This window comes from Suricata suricatta, chromosome 9 (assembly GCF_006229205.1).
Source record: "Suricata suricatta isolate VVHF042 chromosome 9, meerkat_22Aug2017_6uvM2_HiC, whole genome shotgun sequence".
In the NCBI taxonomy this organism is placed as follows: Eukaryota; Metazoa; Chordata; class Mammalia; order Carnivora; family Herpestidae; genus Suricata; species Suricata suricatta.
In genome coordinates this window covers 22,654,548-22,671,459 of record NC_043708.1, presented here as the reverse complement: position 1 = coordinate 22,671,459, position 16,912 = coordinate 22,654,548, and the positions used below count along the sequence as shown (strand labels likewise).

General features: G+C 37.3%; 1 protein-coding gene across 5 annotated transcripts in view; it reads left to right on the top strand.

The window, feature by feature from the left end:
* NRXN3 (neurexin 3) overlaps positions 1-16,912 on the top strand; it is a 1,559,665-nt gene that overhangs the window by 598,488 nt on the left and 944,265 nt on the right. The window lies entirely within an intron of this gene.

Sequence of the window (16,912 nt, the reverse complement as noted above, 5' to 3'; positions counted from 1 at the left end):
AGTCAGATTTTATCTCTTTTCCCATTAAAGAAATAATCCTATAAATTTATAGAGTCTCAGACATTGGGAAGGAGAATGTGGCTCCTGGTATGTATCCCCTTCTTCCTTCCTGACAGTCTTACCCATCATCTAGCAGCCCCTTTTATAAGGATTGTTGTGTCACACTATTATTCACCAGTTTTCTATCCTCATGTAATACATATAATTTTTCCTTAGTATTTTAAAATTATGAATTTTAAACTTGCAGCTTTATTGTTCTTCCACTGTAATTACCTGTAACACATACTCTGGAAACTCCCTTCCTAATGGCCTCAGATTCTCTCCTGCTCCTGAACTTCTTGACTGGATTCTAATTGATCTTCAGTGGAGAATGGGGACCTCTTGATTTCTGGAAGGAGAGAAACCAACCTCATTTCTACTCAGTAGAAAATCAGTGCCCTGTGCCGACAGGATGAGTAGCATGGTTTAGTCCAAGCTTTCTAAGCCATGGACTTATTGGGGTATATAGTATATGTTTGGATACAGAGCTCCTTTATAAAGATGCCAGTGGAATGACTTTCAGAGGCATGGAGAAGACATCATGGACAAGTCAACCAGATACAAGACCATATAAAACCTTAGATGGCCTCACAGGAAGGAGGGATTTGGAATCCATACCAGTCTTACCTGCTGTCAGGTCAACTGGTTGCACCTGGAAAATGCCTACACTACAATCCTAAATATCTTTAGGACACAGAGGACTGTTTTGAGCAGTGGCTTTAGTTGTGTCTTTTTTTCCTTCCAATCTGCAGCTTTTACAACACTATGCCCTTTTTCTTGTCCATCTTCATTTGATTTCTGTTGTCAGTGTGTCTCTTGGTTTTTCTTTGATTTGTGTATGTGTGTGTTTGGTTATTTTGGGTTTTGTTTTTCTTTTTGCTGGATCTTTGTGTTCTTGAGTTTTCAATTCTCCCCACCATCAGCCATGGTAAATCAAAAGATGGTATTCAACCCTTCAAAGGCCCAAAGCCTGCGGCCCGCATAGCAAACAGCCTTGAGAACACAGCGTACTGAGCAGCCTGCAGGGGCTGGCATACCCCTGTCCCTCTGACCTTCCCTTCCCTACCCCATCCTCCCTACCTCCAGCAAAGCAACAGAAGAGTGTATATGACCTAAAACTAACAACCAGTAGCTAATTTAAATCAGAAACAAAAAACAAAAAAAGGAACAGAGACCTAAATAAATAGCTCACAGAAGAAGATGAAGACAATTTTTAAGTCTGCATCTGTTTCAAAGAGAGAACCATATATATATAAGGATGATTATTAGCCCCATGAGGCCCTGGGGAAATACGTACTGTCTTTAAACAGAAAATCTGTCTTCCTACTTAGACATGGTTTTGTAAAGATGAGAAAGCCAATTGTGGTAGGTCTCACATCTTAGAAGGAGAGACGGGGTGGGGGAAGATGAAAAGGGATGAGGAAGGAGTGGACAGACTCTCTGTCTTACACACACACACACACACACACACACACACACACACACAGTTAATCAAAGGTCCCATGTGTATTCCTAGAAACATTATTTTTCTATTTTAAACTCTGCCTCAACTCTGAGAGAAGTGCTTCTCAACGAGAGTGCTTTTGCCTCTTGGCTTCTAAGCACACACTCAACCTCTGAGGTTGAGATATCTTAGGCCAAACATTTGGAGAACACTGTGCTTTTCAGAAACAAGAGTGACTTCTTTTTCCCCCTGAAGAGTAGGTTTCACCACAATGACTGGTTTGAATTTATTTAACTTTCTTTCAAACCTAACTTGAAAAACCTCTGTGCTTATGTATACAAATCTGTTTACATCCATACTTTGTTTAAAGGTTCTCCTTCCCTTGCCTTTATGAATGTTTTCTCTTTTTATTATGAGTTTAAATTTCCCTTTTCTTGGGAAAAGGGAAGAAAACATCTCTAAGCATGGTTTGCATTCACATTTATTCCACAAGAACTAAATTCAAGATGATCCATTGCTCACTGTTTCAATTGTGTCTCTTTTCTAGCATATGCACAAGTGATATTACAGTTTATTTCAAATCGATCACACATATAAGCTCATGATATAAAGCCTAGTATGTCTATATTTCTCTGATGTAATGTATCCATCTCCTAAATGTCAATGAGACTAGGCTTTCCTGGGGGCCTTGCTCTCTGAAGACAGACAGATGTGTTAATAGCTGGTGTGAAAAGGTCCTACAGCACAGCACATTTTTAAAAGCTGAGAGATTGGCTATTGATCAATCATATTTTGATCTCTTACAATTAAAACATAGGATAATAATTTTATTATCCTAGTATATTTAAAGATTTAAAAACCTTATTTCAGTTGCCCAGTAACTTTGTGGGATAAATCAAGAAATATTTTTTATATGCTTACTTTCACAGATGTGAAACAAAGAGATGTGTGACTTTTCACAGCTAGCATAAAAAGTTGATATTGGAGCTGAGACTAGAACCCGACTTTCTAAAATGCTGGATCAACATGGGTTATCTGTTATCTCTGCAGCTCAATAATGTGGATCAATGATGTGACGGTCTTGATGACTTCTAACTGCTTTCATGGTGGTTCCCTTTTGAACATGCACAGAGGGAATCTTTTTTCCTTAGTGTCTGGTTTGAATTGAGCCATACGGCTGAAAAGTCCATCAGTATTGGCACCTCATTCGTGGCCCTTTAGAGTCCGCAGCAGAATGCCAGCAATGCCTCCTCAGTGGTGGAGGCTCATAGGGAGGCTCATGCAGTTTTGTTAATTGCATTCCACTTCTCCAGATGTTCTCTCTGGCAACATGACTTGTTGACTGCCGCTTACTGTATACATTGTTGAAGGCACACAGCTCCTAGACACATTCCCCTCTTCTATGCTCTCAACCCAAAGCTCATCAGTCTAGAAAGTAATTTCTCTTCATTTACTAAAATAAAACAAAAAACCTAAATAAACATAATGAAAAACACAGACTTACACAGTCATGCATACACCCCTCAGATACCTTGCCAACGGTAAGGCAGAAGTAGAATTTGGGCTGCTACTGAAGAAAGAACTAAAGGAAGTTGCTTTCTTAACCCAATTCTCATGTTTTCCTTTTTATTAAAAAATACACCCTCACTATCAAGACTGCCTTTTCAGAGCCTGTGAGCAAGGCGGCACTGGGGTAGATTTTTTTTTTTCCTTGAACCACTTATTATTCAGGGAAAGTGTCAAAATAACCCATCCCTTCTCGACTTAACCAGAGCTGTCTACCATCTTCAAACTCCAGGTCCTCACATTAGTTGAGAGACACCATTCAGTTCATGGAACCATTTGGGTGCACCCGGCACCTCTCCCTAGACCAAGTCCTTGTCTAAGAATAGACGCCTCATCAGCATGAGAAACCAAAGAAGAGAACACTTCTTTATAGTTCTCAGATTTGCTACTTTAGGCCCACTCTTTCTCTTCTCTTCCCTTGAAGGATGCTCATATGCCTGTTTCCCCTGTATCCTTAGGACATTAGGAAGGGACAGTTCTCCAGTTTTGGCTGATGGTAGGTGCAACGGTTAGCTGAAGCCTCACCCCTTCCTCCCTCCTTGCCCTCCCCCTTCCTAGTCCTCACCGGGGGCATGGCCTCCTCTGTTTGGTGATCGTACCAGTTGCTCCAGGGCTGTTTGCTCCCACTTTTCTGTTGCGGTTGACGACACATGACAAACCTAACCGCACGAAACCAAACCCAGATTTTTCTCAAGAGATGTTCTTCTGGGGAACAAATAAGCATCCTGCCCCCTTCCTCAGAATGACTGGGTGTTGTATATTTCTCCTATGCCGATTGCATACTTTCATTCTGCCCTGTCCTTTGCCACTGATTCCTTTTTCACTTGCTTACTTAAAGTGGCTTACTTGGGGAAATTCAATGGTGACCTTATCTGTGATGAGTCCTTCGAACTGTTGGTTCAGTCTTAGGCAGAAGAGCTCAGTTTCTAACTAGTTTTCCCTGTAACGTTTTTCCCCCTTTTCTTGTTTTACTTCTACTTTTTAGTACCCACTTTAATCAAATTCATGTTGGATTCCCACATGATCAATCAAATTTAGTTTCAGCTGGGCAACTTTGTAACAATTAATCTGAGACATTTTAAAACCATTCTACCCAAACCCCTATCAATAAACATTGACTCTACTCAAAACCTTGTGTGCTGGGTACCCATGACTCTAAACACATTAATAAGAGGATAGGTACTCTGATCTCTGGCATAATACTCTGTCTGGTTACCAGCACTGGAAAATTAGCCACCCTTTCTTCCTGCTCTTTCCCATTAAAAAAAAAAAAGAATTTTCTCCTTTCAAGATGCAGAGTCCTAGAGTGAAATAGGTAGGGTGTCAAAGGCGGCTGAGACCTCCTGCCCGTATTCCCGTCTCGCCTTCTCCTTGAATGCTGTAGGCATGTGATTCAGTCTGAGCATTCAGGCAGGAAGACGGAGATGGGCTTCATGAGTGGGTTGGTCTGGGAGCCTTTGAAACAATAGCAGAGAAGCCAATCAATTGTGATTATATTGTGTAGCTCCTTTTACCCTACACCCAACCCCACCTCTCTAAAATCTGGGATGGGTGTTTGTGCGGTTAGCTGTTTGCAAGTGGCCATTTTATGACAGGAAATGACCAGGTGGTATTAACCCTTTCCTTATAACTAGGGATAATGGCACTCTGCCTATATAAATTTCTGTAGCATCTGGGGTCCAAGCAAAGAAGAGGGTGGAGGGCGTTTGTTTTTAGAAAAAGCGAAAGGGTTAAATACTACACTGAGAAACTTCATGGACAGATCTTTTTTAAAAAAATAATGTGTCAGATTGGTAATATATCTTTGGAATACTAAAACAAAAATTGTGTTGATGCTATTTTTAAAGATAAATTTTAAGAAAAATCAGTATAGGGGGACATAGACTATAAACCTGTATTTGGTGGGGAAATTTTTGCATTATTTTCCAAATCCAACAAAATTAATATTTCAAAGTTCAGGTTTGAAATACTTTATATAAATGAATAGGTTTTTGAAACAAAGAAAGGAGCAGCATATTCAATGTCTCTTGTGGATATATATGTATACCAGTATATATCTCTATACATATGTGTATATATATATGTGTGTGTGTGTATATATATATGTATCCAACTTTACTAAATAATATACTGTACATATACACCCACCCTTAAACTTGTACATACTGTATATATATAAAATGGCCACATTTCTTGCGTGTGTCTGTCCCCGGAAGGGTGGACTGATTGTTTTTGGATGTCTGCAGCTGTTACCTTGAAGGATGCGATTTCATCTTTCATTTATTTTTCCCCATCTAGACTGTATCAGGATAAACTGTAACTCCAGTAAGTTTTCCCTCAAGTTTCATTTTGTTCTTAAAAGAAAAGAAAAACTGGCTTTATTTTGTTTACTGTTTTATGAGCTGTTTTTTGTTTGAATTATTTTATGTTCTTACTATGGAGCTGCGGGGGCGGGGGAGCTGGGGTTGACCAGATGAAGGGCCGGTGAGGGTGATGGGTGAGTGTGGCCCAGGGCTTGGTTTCTGAACTGGGGCGGGTCCTCTCTTCTTTCCTTGCATTTGCTCTTTATACAGAAAAGGAGGAAAGGGCACTTGGATAAGGAAACAATTTGAAAATGAAATAAATGGTCATTGTTGTTTGGGGGAAATCATCCTCAGGGGTGGACAAAACAAAACAAAAAAACACATTAGAGCAACCAGAATGCACTTCTCCACTACCAAAAGCTTCAGAAAATAAAAGCAAAGTTCATGACCCGGAAGGTGGCTGCCAACTCTGACATTTCTTTCCTGGCATTTATCACCGTAGGGATTTTTTTCCTCAGAGGGTAGGCAAAGCATTGTCCTTGGTGATAATTCAACATTTTAACCAAAGACTGGAGACACAGTCTGGCTCTTCTGAATGAAAAGTTGCATCCTATTATTTTCACTTTATCCTATTTAAATACTCTCATTCTTGAAGAAGAGTGTTAATGAAGTGTAGGCTGAATTTTACTTATGTATTTCTTCTTCTGCCTCAGAAATGAACATGAACTGGAGTGATGCGGTAGGGGAACAGGAAGAGAAAGAGGAAGGATGGGCAGAAAGAATAAGTTTAGTTGATAAAATAAATAAAGGAAGAGATATATTTTGAGTCTTAGAGTATATTATGTCAGTTAAGATAAATAACTAGGATAATTAGCTGTAACAAACAATCCCAACATTTTAATGGCTCAACAAGAGAAAGGTTTATTTCTTGTTTGGGCAGAATTCAATGTCAATGACGGCTCTCTTCAAAGAAGTAATTCAGGCATCTAGGATTCTTTTTTGACCTGGGTCTACCACCGTGGAGTCCTTTTCCTCCAGCCATATCCATGAGGTAGAGAGAGAGAGCTTGGATGGTTATGCAGTGTGTTTTTATTGTCTTTCTTGGAAGTGATGTATAGTGAGTGCATCACTTCTGCCCATATTTTGTCAGATATGACTCTATCCAAAATGCAAAAGAAGTTGGGGAATATGGTTGTCCTGTGGACCTAGGAAGACAAAATTATATTAGTTGAGCATCTAACACATGTGATTCTCGGTATTATCTCTTCATTTTTTGCTTCTTTCCTCACTAGGGTCTTTCTGTAGGAAAAAGAATCATAAAAGGAAATAATTCACCTTTTATATTTTATTTACTTATTTATTACATCATATTAGATATTTTATAGGTGCTACTAGTTTCTTGGGAGATTATCAGGATGACAAACTAATAAAGCCCAAATCCACCTGTCTTTTGGTGGGGGAGAGCAAATGTTCCATGTAAATTAAGAAAAGAAATGTAAAAAATCGATATAAACAACCACTCCCTGAAGCAGAGTGCTTTATGCTTGTCTTGGCATCACTTTCAGTTAATTTAAGCAATGCCCTATTTTGCTGTGTTTAAACATTTCTAATTAGCCAGAAATTTCTCATGATATTTAGATCATTAAAGGCCTAATTGAAACATCCTTTTTTTTTTCCTAAAGACTGGCATTTTCTTGTTCTTTAAGCAGCTTTATTGAGATATAATTTCCATGCCACAAAAATCATCCACTGTAAGCCTACAATTCAGTGATTTTTATTAAATTTATAGAGTTGTCTAGATACCACCACAAACAAGCTTTAGAGCATTTCCATCACCTCCCCAAATTTCCTTCATGTCCATTTGCAGTTAATCCCTGGTCTTACTCTTAGTCCCTTAGCCCCAGACAACTAACAGTTTGCTTTTATCTCTATGCATTTGCCTTTTCTGGACTTTTCATATAAATGGAATCATATACTATGCAATCATTTGTATCTGGCTTCTTAAAAAAATATATATGAGAAAAGCTTTTTTCTTTTGCTTAATATTTAGAAGAAAATAAGATGGAGCTGAGCAAAAGGTGGAAAAACCTCATTCAAAGTTGAATCTGGGATCTTCTGGCATTGATACTTATTTGCAGAATGGAGAACTGAGATAGTTATTTGATCTGGATATCAGGATTTGCTTTTTGTGCTCTATCCAGACTTTATCTTAGAATTAATCCCACACATTCCATCTGATCAGCCATGAAAAGTCATCATAAGACAAGTTCCAGAATTCTTTCTTCTAGGAAAACAATACCTCATCTCCAGGGCATATATACCATCAGGTTTTCTAAACCTGATAAAAGATTTTCTATTCAGAGCCACCAAACCATACTTGAGAGGAAATATGTCAGCAAAGATGTGTTCCCTACTTTGATCATAGTATAGAAAGAATATCACTAGTTTTAGTTCAATATTTAGATAAAGAGCCAAGATTGGATTTTGGAAATCAATTTTGAATTTTTTAGATAAAACTTTAACATACTAAAGAAGTTAAGTTTGGTTTGAACATCAGAGAAAGAATACATAGGGGCCACTAACTGAACAGTGATTGAATAGAAACAAAAGAAAAACAAAGCATGAGTCCTTTAAGGTCTTTAGTGCTGAGGCATATCAATGTGTACCCAGGGTAATGTAGAGTCACAAAGTAAAAGTGATACATTTTCTTGAAGTTAATTTTGTTGATTTGGAGTAAAAACTTGAATTGAAACCAAAGTGATATATTATGCAGAAGAATGCAAATAAATGTGAATCCTATTTAGTTCTTGAATTTTATGTTATAAGAAAAACCAAGAATCAAGAACATATCGTTTTTATTATGTATCTTCTCTTTTCCATCTCTGGCATTATTGGCACTTGGGTGGAAAATTTGAGAAGGCTACGCAACTAAAACCAGTACAGGTAATCAGAACTCCTAAACCCCTTCCCTTTGGACTAGATGTCAGAATCCGTAGTTCATTCTGTTATATGATCTCAAGTTGTTTCTCTGATAGATGTGTAGACCCTTCTTCTTAAGCAATTTCTGGGATAAGATTGATTTTTATCCTGAGTTTGAGAGGGAAGAATTTTCCTCTTTCCTCCCAGCCTTGTCTCTAGGTACCATTTCAGTAGAAGTCAGAGTGTATTCCTGCTCATGTTTCAAAGCAGAGCCTCTCTTTATCCCTTGAGGGACATTCTGAATTAAGCTTTAACTATGTTTGAATGTAAGTTCATGAATTTTTCCAATAGTTCCTTTTTAGAATGCCTGTTTTCTGGAAAGTCAGGTAAAATACAGAATGACATCATCTGTGTGGGTTTTTTTTCTTCATCTTCTGCAAAGTGTTTGGAGGAAATGGCTATTTCCAAGGGTTTGTGTTACACCCTTTTTAATGGAGAAAAGAGCATGAAAAAGAAGGATGATCGTATAAGGAGAAACAATAGGTCAGGATAGAGTACAGTGATCTTGAGACAAAAGCCTCTTCTTCTGGACTTTGTTGGCCTGTCCTTCTGTCAGTGACTTTGACCCAGCTCTGTGCTAAGGGTTTCCAGGAAGAAGAAACATTTTTTTTAAATCAGCTTCTCTACCTTCCTTCCTCTCTTTCTCTTTTCCAATTCTTTGTATTTCCCCCTAATATCTAGGTATACTTACCATTAAGCATTATATATCTTAGTCTCCCTGCTTTCCAAATCCTCCAAGAATCCCACATCATAAATTCTTCCCTGGCTTCTGTCACCAAACATATATTAGAGAGTGTACAAATCAGGGTCTTTGGTTGAACCTGGGACATTGTTGGATTTGGTTCCTTTGGCTGGAATATTAAAAACTTATCATAAGGAAATTCTAGCTGAGAACATACTTTAAAATTGCAAAAGATCATCAGAGTTGGTAGCCATCATGGTGACTGAACTAGTGGGTGACCTGAAGCACTGCTAGAGAAAACAGGGCTGCTTTCCGGGGAATTTCTGGAGGAAATCACCTGTTCCTGTGGTTCTAGTTCCTTGAGGCTGGCAGCACCTTAAGAACCATGTGGTTTTGAAAACAGGTATGGACTTCTTATTGGTCTCATGGATGCTTGCTCAAATCAGAGTATGGAAAAAGGTTTGTTGTTTTTCACCTTGTCTGATTCTGACTCTGCCCTACAATTTCCTAGCCCCTAATTTATTTCCCTTTCTAGCTGTGCACCACATAGCTTAAATAAATATAGTGTTCTCATATCAATTATGTATGACTATAGCATAAATGTATACCAAGAACACATATAAATGAATATCAATTTTATTCTTCTGTGTTTTTGGCCTTTCCCTTCTCTGTAAGGCTAATACTCTGTGTATGGTCATTTTCTCAATTGCTCTAAAAAGAGGTATATATATCACCTGGAAATCATGAGTTTGTGTACATACCTGGTTATTTAGGCAGATGTAGAACCCCTCCCCCAATTAATTTGAACTTGAAGTCTCAATTTATCAGTAACAAAGTTTATTTTTTTCTTCTTAGATATAAAGGAGCAAAGAAGTAGAGTGCCATGCAAAAAATACATTGACCTTAAGACACTCAAGTGTCACACTGTAGTTATGTCAGAGAATATCTTTGGTAATTTTGTCCACTTCCATAGACTCTGTTATCTTTGGATCATCAGAGAGATGCACAGTTATATAAGAGCTGTATGACGATAACATCACAAGGATATGAAATCTCCAAGTCATACCTCTGAAGGCCACTAGTATTTACTAAATATTCCTTCTCTTGCACCTGCTTGCCTAGCGCCTGGTTTTTGCATTTTGCGTTAGCTTCTGTGCCTCAGTCTGTTTTTAAGCAGACTCAGTTTCCAGTGTTTTGGCCAAGTCAAGAGTGTGTGGGTGTTTCTTGCTTAATTTAGGCATAGCTTGGTGAACTGCAGTTTATTATGCTAGACTTCTAGTTTTTTCCACTTCCTTTTTCTCTTTCTTCCCTCTGTATGTTATCAGCCTATTTGGCTTCATCTTTAGGCCTTGTATATCTAGAAAGATCAGAGCTGAATTGCTTAGCTCATCCTTTTAATTCAGAAATGCATACCTTCGGTCACCCAGGAACTTCTTCAATATTAAAAGTCTTCTGAGAAGGAAATTCTAGAACCCTCTTTGTTATTTGTTCCAACCAATATTTGGATACCTACCTGCCAGTGATTTGCCTGACCATATCACTTTCTTATAGAGTTTTATTGCAGATGGAAAACCACAAAGCAAGATCTTCTATATTATAACGTATTGTGTATCTATCAGACTATCAACATCACACCTGAGTTTCTATTTCTATACTAATTATGCTTATCTACTTTTCTCAAAACCTGATTTTTTAAAAATAATACATACTTTTGTATCTTTTTGGAATGTTTTGTATTTTTTATAATGTGGAACATTTCAAGTGTAAGTTTATTAATAGTATCAATAATAGCCAGCTTTGAGTATGATGGTAGGATGCTTCCTAAATGTTTAATACTAAACTTTTCTTTTTTCTTTTTTTTAAATTTTTTAATGTTTTTTAATTTATTTTTGAGAGAGAGAGACAGCACAAGCAGGGAAGGGTCAGAGGAAGAGGGAGATACAGAATCTGAAGCAGGCTTCAGGCTCTGAGCTAGCTGTCAGCACAGAGCCCAATGTGGGTTTCGGACCCACAAACTGTGAGATCATGACCTGAGCTGAAGTCGGACGCTCAACTGACTGAGCCACCCAGCCACTCCTATATACTAAACTTCTCTTTAAAAATATTCAGGATGGTTTTATTTTTAAACAGTTAAAAAACTGTACTGGAACAAAGGTAAAGTAAAAATTCTCACTCTTATCCCTATTCCTAGAGCTCAAATTCTCTTTCTCAGAGGCAACCAAAATCATCAGTCTTTGTATATTCTCTCAAAGATAATCTGTGAGTGTACAACACAGCTTTATAACCATATTGTAGCCCCCTTCCGCCCCCTTTCCTTCCTGACACAGTATTAACACATTCTTCTGAATCTTGTCCTTTTTAACTTAAAATATTTTAGTGATTATTTCATATAAGAATATTAATGTCTCCTTTGTTCTTTTTGTTTTAAAATTTATTCATTTTTGAGAGACAGAGACAGAACACAAGCAGGGTAGAGGCAGAGAACTGTCAGCACAGAGCCCGATGTAGAGCTTGAACCCAGAAACCATGAGATCATGACCTCAGCTAAAGTTGGATGCTTAACTGACTGAGCCACCCAGGTGCCCCTCTATTCTTTTTAATGGTAATGTTATACTGCATTTTATGGAGATATTATAGCTGATTAAATCAGCACCCTACTAATAGACATTTAGGATTTTTTTTCAGCTTTTTACTACTACCAAAGGAAGAAAATATGTGTTTTTGTTTATTAGTCTTTGCATCCATGTACAGGATTATATATTGGATAAATCCCTGAAAGTGGGGTTAACCAGGTCAATAGATAAGTGCATTACAGAAGATGATAGATATTGCCCAGTTGTGCTCCAAAGAAGTTGTACAGATTTACATCTCCACTGATTTATATCAGCTATAAATGTTTATTTCTCCTTACCCTTACCAAACATACTGTATAATCAAACTTCTTATTCATTTTCTCAAAACAGCTCTTTAAAATGTAGCTGTCACATATTCCATTGAGAGCCACTTTCCCCCATCCATCCTTCCCATCCATCCTCTTCTTCAGGCATATGTAGGAACTCTTGTTATTCAAAACATACCCCAGAAATCTTTCAATAAAAATCTGCTGGAGCAGAACTTCACATGTTAATCTTGTATTTGTTTTCTAGGAAGCAGGGATGTTGTAGAAATATGACAATATATTATATTAATTTTGTGTGATTTCCCTCTTATACTCCTGTTTATCTACATTAGAATCCCAGCAGTGAGGCACTTTAGTGCAATTACCAAGAGCAAGAAGGATTCTGGAACCAAAGAGCCCGGGTTTCCCTCATCTCTAACACTAATGATCTATGAGTCTTTGGACAATTTACTTCAACTTTCAGTTTTCTTAGTCATAAAATGGGCATAATTATAGAGTCTGCTTCTCTAAATGAGAACAGAACCTAGAACATAATATGTGCTGTAGTATTACAGCTGAAAATATGATCTTTTGAGAAGTATCCTTGTCCAGGGATGGATAGCTATATATTTCTAAAACCACCCTTGGTAGCTTAGTAGATGCCTGTAAAGTCAGCATCCTACTTTCCCAAGACAGCAGTAAACTCTTCAAGGCCATCAGAGGTGCATTGGATTCTGCACCAGTAACATGACTAATAAGACTATTGATGATACCATTGTGAGGTCATACAGGGATTTTTTTTTCATTCTGGGCATTTTGATAAATAAAAACTTGATGTTAACCCAAAACTAATGAAAATATTTTGACTTCATGAGTTTTTCTGTGTTTGTTTCTGGAACTTTGACATCATTTTAAAAAACACTTAATAGTGTAAAATGAAAATATTATCTATAAAATTTACAGGTCTGATTAGATGATACCATCACATTTGTGACTTCAGTAACATCTAATATCAATTTCATATACTCTAAAATGGGAACCAAAATAAAATCTAATCAGAGACATAAGAGTTTTTACAGCAAAGGTATAGATTTCCGGCTGAAGCATTACTGTCTGTTCAGTTTCCTTGGCACATTCCTGTTATGGCTTTACAAGTCATCAAATTTGTACAAACCATAATTAGAAAAGAAAGCTAGTTCATCAAAAGAGAAAGAGTCATCCTTTCTTTAGGAGATCTTTTATTTTGGTTCCAAGCAGTTCATTGAAGCGTTGTATAATGAATCAATATATTAGAGATTCACACCTGTATCTTTGGGTAACTAAGATGGTTAACCAGAAAGGCTGGTGGCTCAGTCGTTATCAGATCCATATGTGATCCATATGTGATGCCCATTAATGGAAAATTATAGCAGTTAGAACTGCGGTACCACCCACCCCCAACTTTTAGGAATGTCCTTTGAGAGCAGATTAAAAGAGATACTAACAGAAGAAACTTCTTAGGTGACTTTAGCTAAGGCCACTTTTTCTCCGATTTAAAAATGGTCCCTGTGTTCTAGGATACAAACATCACCTTTTGATTTGCTTCTGTAGTGAGCTCCTGGTATAGAAAAGTCCGCTAAGGATGGTAGTTTAACAGTTTTGTTCATCTGGATTTTAGATGGGGTAAAGGGACTGGGATCAAGGACCCAGTTAAAGCGTAGATGGGAAGTGAGAGTAACAGTAAATTATAAATAAGTGGCTTCTAAAGGAGAGTGTGTTTTGTCTCATCAAAGGAAGAAACAGAGGAAATAGCAGAGAAGGAGAAAACAGGGGTGCCTAGGTGGTTCAGAAGGTTGAATGTCCCACTTTGGCTCAGGTCATGAACTCATGGTTTATGAGTTTGAGCCCTAAGTCGGGGCTCTGTGCTGATAGCTCAGAGCCTGTTGCCAGCTTCGGATTCTGTGTCTCCCTCTCTCTGCCCCTCCCCCACTCACACTCTGTCTCTCTCTCTCTCTCAAAAATAAATAAACAGGAAAAAAAAAAAGAAAAACTCAAGACTTCACCAAGTATATAGATATAAGCGAAGTTAATAGAGTAATTGGATTCTAGGAAAGATTGCTAAAAAAAATGAGTAAAGTGTAAGCATCTTAAAAATAGGCAAACACTTTACAAACCTAGGCATGATCTACTGTGAACTACCCAGGCAATGGAGGCTAAATAGATACCCTGAAGTGTTTACTAATCACAATTCATTGTACTTAATTTAAATTAGTACTTAATTTGAATTCATGTCTATAATTTAGACATATATGCATACATATAGTGGTATCTTATGTCAGCACAGCCTAAAATTTTTATGCTGTTATTTGCCACTGTTTGATTTTCATGACCTAAAGCTACTTCAGATATAGGATATGCTCAATAAATAATTAAGTCAATGGGGTGATGAAATGTGCCCATCCCTCTACCTTAATTTATTATTTATACAAATACTCTTAGTAATCAACACAAAAGGTACAAACTGAAAATTGTAAACTATGACTTTTTGTCTTGTCATTGTAAAAGGAAGAAAATTAAACAAAGAATGAATTTGTCCTCTTATCCCTAAAATCTAAAAGAGTACATATTACTTTCTCTGTAAAATCAGAGATTCTAAACAAATGAAGGTTTTTGTGAAGTCTGATTCAGCCAAGTTTTGGTTGAAATCAAGAAAATTTTGTGAAGGAAGATAAATATGTATTAGTAAATATTATATGTTGCCACTCTTGCTTGTTCTTATACCAAAAATGTTTATTGAGAGTTAACTGGATTTCACGTGTTGATGCCAGTATTAGGGGTTTATACTATGGATTTCCAAGGAAAATGCAAAAGGAATAATTATATATTGAGCACCCTTTTTTATTTTCTCTTAGAAAAATTGGAACTCAGATGTATGTACAGATGGCCCCCGACTTATAATAGTTTGGCTTATGATTTTTTTAACGTAATGATGGTATGAAAATGATACACATTCAATAGAAACCATATTCTGCATTTTAACCTTTCCCTGGGATAGTGATAAGCAGCACGATGCTCTCTTGTGATGCTGGGCAGTGGCGGTGAGCCATGGATCCCACTAAGCCATGCGATCGTGAGGGTAAATAAGTGATACACTTACAGCCATTCTGATTTTCACCTTTTCAGTACAGCATTCAATAAATTGCATGAGCTATCCAACACCTTAGTCTAAAACAGGTTTTGTGTTAGATGATTTTGCTCTACTGTTAGCAAATATTCTGAGCATATTTAAGGTAGGTTGGGCTAACCTGTGATGTTTGGTAACTTAGGTACCTTCTATTTATAATATTTTCAACTTAACGATGGATTTTTTGGGATGTTAACCCCATTGTAAGTTAAGGAAGATCTACATCTCTACAGTCCAGGGGCACCTGGGTGGTTCAGTCAGTTAAGTGTCCGACTCTTGGTTTTGTGTCAGGTATCATATCAACAGTTTTGTGAGTTCAAGTCTCACGTGGGGCTCTGCACTGACAATGTAGAGCCTACTTGGGATTCTCTCTTTCTCCTTCTCTCTCTACCCCTCCCCTGCTCATGCTGTCTCTGTCTCTGTCTCTCTCAAAATAAATAAATAAACTTAAACAATTAAAAAAAAATCCAGATGAGTTTCTCACAGATTTTGTTCAGGGATGGTTCATTTCAACATTCAGTTCAACATAATAGTTTCTTTTCTTCACAACACACTTGACCCTTGAACAGCATGAGGTATAGCTGTTCCAACTTCCTTGCAGTTGAAGATCCACATGTAATTTTTGACTTCCCCCAAAACATTACTATTAACAGCCCACAGTTGATCAGGAAGACTTAAATGACATAAACAGTAGATTAACACATTTTCCATGTTAAATGTATTACATACTGTATTCTAACAATAAAGTAAGGGGAAAGAAAATTATTATTTTTTTCTTTTATAGTTTATTGTCAAGTTGGTTTCCATATAACACACAGTGCTCATCCCAATGAGTGACCTCCTCCATGCCCATCACCCCCTTCCTCTCTCCCCCACCACCATCTGCCCTCAGTTTGTTCTCGGTATTCAAGAGTCTCTCATGGTTTGTCTCTCTCCCTCTCCCCTATTTTCCCCCTTCTCCTCCATGGTTCCCTGTTAAGCTTCTCCTGTTTTACTTATGAGTGAAAACATATGGTATCTGTCCTTCTCTGCCTGACTTATTTCACTTGGCATAACACCCTTGAGTTCTATCCACGTTGCTACAAATGGCCAGATTCCATTCTTTCTCATTGCCATGTAGTATTCCATTGTATATATAAATCATATCATCTTGATCCATATATCAGCTGATGGACATTTAGGTTCAGGAAAAGAAAATTATTAATAAAATAATAAGACAAAATACATTTACAGTAGTGTCCTAGAAAAAATCTGCATATAAGTGGACCCTCACAGTTCAAACCCATTTATTTAAGGGTTCAAGGGTCAACTGTATCTGTGTATCCATTGTGTTTAGTTCCTGGACAGTGGTCTAAGTAGTACTTAGCCAGGCCTTTTTTCTGATTTCTCTTTTTGTGTTTTGGCTTTGCTGCCATCATCTGACCACTTGCTTGGAGTAATGTGTGTTCCTGCTCTCCTTTCAACACCTGATATTTCAGGAACTGTAATTTTTAGTAAAAATGTTTATTTTTCTTTATACTTTTCTAAGATTTCTTTTGGTACTCTGCTCCATTTTATCTGTCTAATATACAATCATATTTGTAAGGTGACAAGCTCAGTAAGTATTAGCGTTAGGCACAGCTTGAATTTTGAAAATTAGGAAGGGCCACTTTATCAGCAAGCTGTAAGATATGCTAACATTATCAACCAAACTCTCCATTCCTGTTTGGCTAGAGGATAAATATATCAGTGGATATATATCCCTTTCATGTTCTTAAAAATACATATGTGTGTTGCATGTGTGCATGTGCATGCATGTGCAGGTCTGTGTATATTACAGCAAGTGTCATTCATATGTTGTAGAGAAGAAGGTTTAATT